The sequence below is a fragment of the Rosa rugosa genome, chromosome 7, assembly GCF_958449725.1.
Source record: "Rosa rugosa chromosome 7, drRosRugo1.1, whole genome shotgun sequence".
Classification (NCBI taxonomy): domain Eukaryota; kingdom Viridiplantae; phylum Streptophyta; class Magnoliopsida; order Rosales; family Rosaceae; genus Rosa; species Rosa rugosa.
Window position 1 is genome coordinate 18,589,489 of NC_084826.1, and position 8,701 is coordinate 18,598,189.

Below are 8,701 nucleotides of genomic sequence, written 5' to 3' on the forward strand. Positions count from 1 at the left end.
AGATGCTCAAAGGGAAAAGGATATCAAACAAAGTCATCACGCTAGAGCCTAGCTTTAACATTTAGTTAATTATGGATGCAAAGGAAATTTTTTTTTTTTTCCTATTCAGGTAGCAACAGTGTTTCAATTCCAGCTTGGAAAAACACATTGCGAGCAAAGCTTTCAAGCAATCTCAAAGACTAATCCAAATCTACATATATAAGAGGCCAGCTAACTTCAAAAGGCCCTACAACCTTTCCACTACTGGGTTGGTTTATTTTTCCCATTACATGCCCATTCTTCTCTTGCAAGCTTCAGACGAAAGGACTACCAAGTCACCAAAAATCACACTTCCACCACCTCAACGACGCCAGCGTAGTCTAGTAGTCTAGTACCCTTCTCCACAAGGGTACCAAAATTCCTTTGCTCTAAATGCTTAGTCTAGTAAGGTACACAATCCTTTAGGGTATACCAAACCACATCCTATCCACATCACTATCACCCAACCTCCGTTTCGTCTCTTTCATAAAATTAAAATCAAGAACCCCAAAGGTCCGATCTTTTTTCAATTCGGATCCTTTTAACGGGTGGTGGGTCGGGAGATTGGACCCGCGGGCGACCTGAACCGGAAAGTCACAACAGGATCGTAAGCGCACCAATGGAACCCAACCTCCGTCCCCATCTCATCAGCTCTGGAACATTCCTCACACACCACCACGCCGCCACCTCCACCGTCACCGCCGCCGTCCTGGCCCAGCCCAAACCCAGAAGCCCTCGCAAGGCCCATGTTCATCAAATATCTCTCCTTTTCAATCTGCAACTCCCTGACCCGGTTCTCCCACTCGACCCGACCCGCGAACGGCATGCCCATCCCGGAAAGCGCTGCCGCTTCCCCGCCGTGGTGGTTGATCCCCGTGCCGCGCCTCAGAAACACAGCATTCTCCAGAGGGTTCTCCTTGATTTTATTGGGGGAGTAATACGACGGCGTATTGTAGTACTGGGACTCGTCGAGGTGGTGGTGCTGATTATTCCTCCGGCGACGCTCGCGCTTGGTCCGCTTCAAGACGACGAGAAAGAAGCAGTTGGTCTCGCGACAGATCACGCTGAAGTTGATCTTGCTCGTGACGGGGATTCGCCGGTGGGATTCCGGCGAGGAGATGAACACCGAGAACTGGTTCGGTGAGATTCCGATCTTCTGGCTCAGAACCGCCTGGAACCGCTTGAACTCCATCACCGGGTAAATCACGACGTCTCCGATTTCCGACTCGCTCTCGCCGTCGCAGAACACGACCGGAAAAGAGATGCCTCCGATGGCCTCCATCATCTCTGCCACGATCGCCGGCGTGATGACGTCAGATCCTGAAAGCGTCAAAGTCGAAATAGAAAGGTGTAGAGGAAACAGAGAGCGATTTGATGGTTTTTGGTGCGGAAGGGTCGAACTGGGTCAGGGGGGTTTATATATTGGAGGTGTGGGGGTTTAGGTCCGGAATGGTAAATTTGGTGAGGCGGTGAGGGTATTTAAGGGATAAAAGTATGAAGGCCAGGTTCGGAGAAATCTGGTCGTATCTGCCAGGGTGCATGCCTCCTATGTTGTTACTGAAAAACTTGGGGCCCAAGCAACTTCAAAAAAAAAAAAAAAAAAAAATTCACATTGATTTTGATTGGGCGCATCTCGTAACAGAATGTATAAGAATTTGTTTCTATTTTCGTTTACGTTTTTTAAAATATGAAATATCTATATTACCCTTACTCATTTTTGAAAAAAATTATTTAAATCTTTCCCGATTATCCCTTTTTGTTTTTTAAACCATGAAGTACGTCATGGTTATTATGGTCATTTTAAGGCCAATTAAAATAGGAAAGATTTGAGTCTAAATTCTAAAATAGGGAAATTATGGGAATCTTTGTAGTCAAGCTGAGCAAAATAGTGTGACTAGCTCCCAACTCCATTAGAAAATTCTTGGAGAACAAGTAAATCTTGGACAAATTTTATTATTAAATTTTGACTAGTGTTACATTTTTGATGCTTAATATTTAAATTCCATTTTGGTCACAAAACATTTGAATCCCATTTTTGGTAACTTGTTCAAAACGAATGGCAAAGGTACACAACAATAAGGTAAAGAAGAAGAAGAAGAAGAAGAAGAAAAAAAGGTACCCAGTTTCCAAACCTATATATTGAATGTCATTTGGCAACAAATTTTCATTTCTTGTTCTGCTTGCTTGTGTAATTAGAGCAGACAAGCCTAGATTGCTCAAGGAACATGCAACGTTGAAATTTATGGTGTTGATGGCCCGAAATTTCGACCTAAAACCTCCTACCAACCATGTAATAATGAGAAAGAGAATAAGATATGACCCGACGTAAGGTGAGAGTGAGAGTGAGTTTGGGCCAATGAGAGAAGCAAGCGATTGGGATTGGATGGAGGGATGAGTAAGAATACTGAGGTTTAGTGAAGGTTTTAAGATGGTGAACCTAGAACCGACTTATTATGAGCGAAGATTTTGGGATTCCAGGGAACCCGGAAAGAGAGATGAACAATTCCTCTTCTTGTTCATGCTTTTATTGGTTTTTGTTTAGTTCGTAATGCATCCAAATAATCGAAACCTCAGCACCACCCCATGACATCTTACTTCTTTTTCTTCCATTTCCCATTGATCTCTCATTCTTTTGCTCAGTGTCCATCTCAATCTCTTTGCCAGAATAATTTGATCCTCCAATGTCCAATCCTTCAAAAAAAAAACAAAAAAAGTCCAGAAAATTGATTTTTTTTTTTTTTTCACTTTTTCTGGTGTAATAAGCATCTCAATTAAAGGGGAAATAAAAAAAATAAAGGAAGAATGGCGAGGAAGTCAGGGTTGTAATATGAATTTAGTAAACTACAAAGAAACCCTTGACAAATGATTATTTTGCTACTACATCAACAAAAATTTCAAATCATGCTTATAATGACAAACTTCTGCACACAAGGACAACTGTTATTTTGTTGTCATGTGTCAAACGGTTAATAACACATTTACAATTGTAACTTTCAAACAAGAATAACTAAATATTAATTATTATTTTTGGTTTTTTTCACCAATAGTGTCTAGACACTTGGCGGACTTTCAATATGATACCTCAACTTACAATGTTATTAATGTGATACCAACAGTTTCTGGACACTTAGAGGACTTTCAATTATAACTTAAAACTTACAATATTATCAATATGATACCTAAACTCATACCTGCGGCCAATTTTCATCACAAAGTTGTTAACTTGACCACGTGTAACGCACATGAGGCACTAAATGAGAGCAAAAAGACTGATTTACCCTTAAAAGTTATTTTCTTTTTTCCTTCTTCCTCCAAATTTGAATCATCAAGACATCAAACTCATTGATGTCTAGTAACTACATAATCATATATATCATCAAAAACCAAGGTTTCAAATTTCGGTTTCGGTTTCGATTTCGGTACTTCAAATTTAAAGAAATTTCGGAGAAAGTTTCGATTTCGGTGGAAATTTTGGTTAAAAATAAAGAAACTAAATTAATTGCATTTATAGAATGATATTTTTGAATGAAACTTTTACATAGACTAAACTAACCTATAATAAACCTATTTACAATGTAACATCTCTAAAATTATACATTTATGATAGAATTATGATATTTTATATGGATGAGTAATTAACTAGTACTGTAGTAGGTTGCTAATAAACTAGTGTTTTTATCTATGTGTATTGATAATGTAAATATGATTTACTTTTTTAATAATTAGAAAATTACAAGGGGGTGGAGCGGGGCACGTAAAACCAAAACCCCGTGAATGAAAATGAATAAGTACAACAAAAGGAATATAAAAGCTACTATGATGTGGTTCGATTTAGCTGGTTGAACTGCTTTCATTTAGTATCATACAATACTGCTCCCAAGTACATGAATTTTGGAAATGATTTTCGTACTTCATCACATAGTTATTGTATGTGTACGTGTTGTTCCCTTTTCACATGCAATCTATATATCGGATATTGTGGAATTACCTAATATGATGTTACAGTGTATGAAGCATACAATATTTGAGACGAAGCAAAAGGGAAATCATGTTTTGGTTGGAGCATTCAACTTTGTAGCAAATAAAAACAAAAAGGTTTTTTGTTACATTCAACTTGATTGCAAAAAAAAAAAAAAAAAAAAAAAAAAAAAAATCAAAATTTCATATTTTCTCTATAAAAGTATGAAGTAAAAATTCATTGTAGGTGACATAAAAATTTAACAGAAATTTTAGAGAAATTTCGGACAAAATTTCGGTGTGAATTTTTAAATATATATTGTGTCTGTAGATATTTCGGAAATTAAGAATTTCGTGGAAATGTACGGAAAATTTCGGAAAATTTCGGGAAACTTCTGACGGAAATGATATAGCATATGAATTTCGTTTCGGTACTTCAAAATTACGAAAATTTCGACGGAAATTTCGGCAGTTTCGGAGAAATTTAAAACCTTGTCAAAAACTACATAATCATATGTAAGAACACTATACTGAGTAATTCACATATATGAAAATGGTTAGCTTCCGATGAACATATTTAATTAATTACTTTTATCAGGAGTAATTTACACGAGGAACACCCATTCCCCCAAATCAAACTAATCAATTGAATCTCAATCCCAAATTCAACACAACAACTGATAGCTAGGATCGAATCAGAACATGAAGGTGTAGCTCAGAACATGAACAAACTCATCCCCAGAGTGATGGTTACGTCGTTCGTGGCCTATCCCAGCTCGCAGTGTGAGAGCCTATCAAACCCCGGTTCGTGGCTGATTCTCAGGCCCAATGACGGAACGTGGAAGCCGTGGGGTCGCCTCAAGGCGTGGATGGAGCGCAGCAGCTCTGACACCGTTGGATACAGCTTCGAGCTTGTGGCGAGATTGTGAAGCAGAGTCTCTGGTCCAAATGCCAAGCATTAAACAGAAATCAAAATAGAGATGAGATGAAGACTACTCACTACAAGAAATATGGGCTAATACAACAAAGTGATCTGTAAGGACTTGGCAATTCGTTGCATTTAGTTGGATTATATAACGAATTGTACAAGTCTTTGCTTTTGGTTCGAAGGATACGTAAGGAATACAGAAAGTCCTTGCATTAGGTTAGTCAAACTGAGAAAAAATATAAAATCGTTGTATAAACTTTTAATTTCCTTGCATCGACCGAGCGGGATCTTTGGCGCTCACATTATTTGCTTGGTTGTTTTCCTTTTTACTCTCTCTCTCTCTCTCTCTCTCTCTCTCTCACTCACTCATTTCCCCATCTCTCCTTAGATCCGCTCACTCTCAAAAATCCAGACCGAAGAACACACCAAACAGTAAACACCAAATAACCAAAATCTGAATCAGTCCTCCGCCATCCGTCCCGTCATCCTTCTCTCTCAGCTTCTCAAATCCTGTTTCGCTTCCTTTGAAATCCAATCTGTACCCAAATTCCTAATACCCAAATCATAAACCCTAACACCGCAGCCCCAAACACCTCCTTCAATCTCACATGCTCTCTCTTGATTCTTTAATCCTTTGTCTTCTCTGTTTTTTGATAAGGATTGGGTTAGTTCTATGAGGCTGAGTTAATCATCGGCTCATGACAGATTACCAAAGATAAATATGGGTTTCCAGATCACCGAGCTGTGCATGACTAGCCATCTCATTCTGGTTACTCTACTTTGCCGTTTTGGATACGTATTATCGGACCTTTTCTGCTTCTCATTGATTTCTTGTCGCTAGTTTGGTATTTTCTGCCTTTTGGTTTACCTATAGTCTATTTTTTGGTTTTTAATTGTGATTCTGTCAAGAGATTCTATGGGTAGTAGGCTCAGAGCTAATCTGTAGGTTGCAGAGGTCTTTGCTTTGGCTATATTTGCAGGTTTGCCCGTTTGTTGCATTTGTGTTTGGGTCTTAGAGGTACATTTGTTTCTTCTATTTTTTCTTTGCTGGTTTTGTCATTTTCTATACTGTTCGTTACACATTAAGAATACTTTCATATGAGTTGTAATAAACACTAAGATTTGAGCTTGTTGCCTATTAGCTGGAAAAATATAATATGGAATTGATGTTATGATATCACTATGGTGTAGCAATAGATATTTGTTAGTACACTGTAAGTTGATGAAGCTCACAAATGCTAATGCTTTCATATTTGGTCTGGTGCAGGGCCTAGCATACTGGTAATTGATGAGCAGAGGAGAGTTTGTTTCCAAGAGTACAAAGTTCGTGGACCGTTTTATTGCATTAGATCCTCTGAAAGAACAAAACAAAGTTATTTATCAAATTTTCAATGTTCTTAAGAATGCTCCTCTTTCACTTAAAGCTATAATTTGTTGTATCTTCTTTCACTTTAATGATCGCACACATTAACTTTGCTCAAGGACACATTAGATAAACATACACAGCGTATATTAGTACATGCACTGACTCTTAGTCCAAACTGGCTTTGAGCTTGTTACCTTCATTATGAGCTTTGAATATCTTCTCTTCCTACTTGTTATTTTCAGTGCCTTTGCATGATGGACAAGTGAACTGACCCCAGGTGATGCTATTATGTGCTTGTTGGATTATATGGTAAGGCAATACTAGTAATCCAGTACGTAATACCAAAATTCTCATCCTTACATGTAACCAGTAAGAGTGGGCTAGCACTAAGAAAGTCAATGGAGTTGTCAAGCTGATGAAGCTCTCTACATAGATATGTACCCTAGCTAGATACCTCTTTTTTTTTTCTTTAACTGTTACTGATTCTTTATCTCCTCTGCCTTCTCTCTCCATTAGATCTAATCTTATATAGCTTTTGTTCTTTATATACATGTCTATTTCTTACTATTTTTATCTTTCTAGTTTCTACTCACTGAAAGGATATATGTACATCTGGTGTGTGAGTGCCTTGTCATAGATTTCAACATGCTTGAATTCATATATTTTAAAGAGTATAGCCTTTTTTGTTTGTATCAGATTTTCACTCAGCTATGGTACATGCAAATTTTAACTAGATTATGATGCATGCAGGATAAGTTTTGAGGCAAATTTGTGTTCACTGCAGTAAGCTATAGCTCTGTGAGTGAAGCATCTGCATTAGGCAACTTGGACCCAGATTCCCCTTATTTCTTGATGTTATTTTCAGGTATTCTCTTTTCCTTTACCAAGTTTCTAAATCTTCAATATTTTGTTGTATAACCAGAGTGCTCTCATTAAAAAATGTTATCATAGCTTAGTCCAAGTTTAACATAAGTGCATTCTGTGACTTGTGAAAAATGTATGTTTTGTGGCCGAGCCTACTTTTGATTGAGTTAATTGTAGTTAAGCAGTAAGTTATGTTTTAATGATGTTCCAGTGTGCCATCAGAATGTAAGTAAAGAATGATTCTCTATTAATCCCTTGACCTCGATTTGGCAAAGTAATGATTCTATTGTGCCAAACATGTTCTAGCGCAAATGACAATCAACCATTCCCCTGTACTCGAAGAATATATTCAATCTTCCATTCCTGTTTTTCTCTTTCAACATTTTTTGGAAGTTGACCTCTCAAACAACTAATCTTTCTTTTCTAGTTTAAGAAACTTGTTTTTATGAGTTTTGTATTTGTCCTAACGATTCCTTGTCAAGAATAGCTCCTCACTTTCCTTTTTGAGTACTGAGTCGTGTACAGTTAAGCTCTTGCCTAACTATAACTTGATATGTCGAAAATGAGTATTCTGGAGAAGTTTTCTTACACTTATTTTTATGGCTGATTGTCATGAAGTTAGAACTATAGCTTTAATTCTATACTGCTGCATATGCACTTTGTTGGTTAGAATATATCAACTTTGGTTTTCTGTTAGCCTGTTATCATGTATACTGTTTCTAATATTAACCAAGTCTATGCCAAACCCAAAATAGGTTTGGGTTTCTGATTTTTCTATGATACAAATAGGAACTTGTTTTCTGTGAGGTTGTTATCATGTATACTTCTTTCTAATGCTTGTCATTGCTTGTCTTTGTAGGCTCTATGTCGGACATCCTTTTGTTCACCATTAAATTAGCACTGCTTCAGCTAGAAGTGTTATGTGGTTGTAAACTTGTAAATAAGAAGCTTTGAGATTATCTCAAAGTCTTTGACATATATCTTTGTGAACGTTTGAGTTATTACTGCTTCGGGAATTTTCCATATGTAATTATTACTCTAATTTATAATAAAACGTAATTCATTTACTCAAAGCCTCAAATTTTTTTTTACTAGATTTGGTAAGTAATTAATGATAAATTAAATGTAATTAAACTTTAAATAGCATGTTAATTGCTAAAAAGGGCCTTGCATCTACTAAATGCAAGGAATGATATGCAAGGAATTGTCCTTGTATATTGGTTAACCATAGTTAACCTCAGGTGCTAAATTCTTTGCATTTGAGATTAATAATTCCTTGCATTTGCAAGCTCAAATGCAAGGAATTTTCAAGTTGTTGTATTTGCTCTTTTGCAAGGGCCTCTTTGCAAGGACTCAAATGTAAGGAATTTTCCTTGTATTTGGGTTAATGCAACGAATTTCCATCTTTTTACAAGGAAAAAATTCCTTGCAAAAAGCCTTTTTTCTTGTAGTGACTACTGCTTCAAGATGGAGATGAGATGAAGGTTATCTCTGCTAATGCCTTTAGACTTGGAGAAGAAATGACAAGTTTTAACTATTGCTTGAAGATCGAGGTTAGCTACAACTGC

General features: G+C 37.1%; 1 long non-coding RNA gene across 1 annotated transcript; it reads left to right on the forward strand.

The window, feature by feature from the left end:
• The first annotated feature begins 5,190 nt into the window (after positions 1–5,190).
• Positions 5,191–8,200, forward strand: LOC133720035 (uncharacterized). The gene is made up of 3 exons (XR_009851640.1): positions 5,191–5,921; positions 6,171–7,134; positions 7,993–8,200. It is a non-coding gene; the product is annotated as an uncharacterized LOC133720035 (long non-coding RNA).
• Positions 8,201–8,701: the final 501 nt, after the last annotated feature.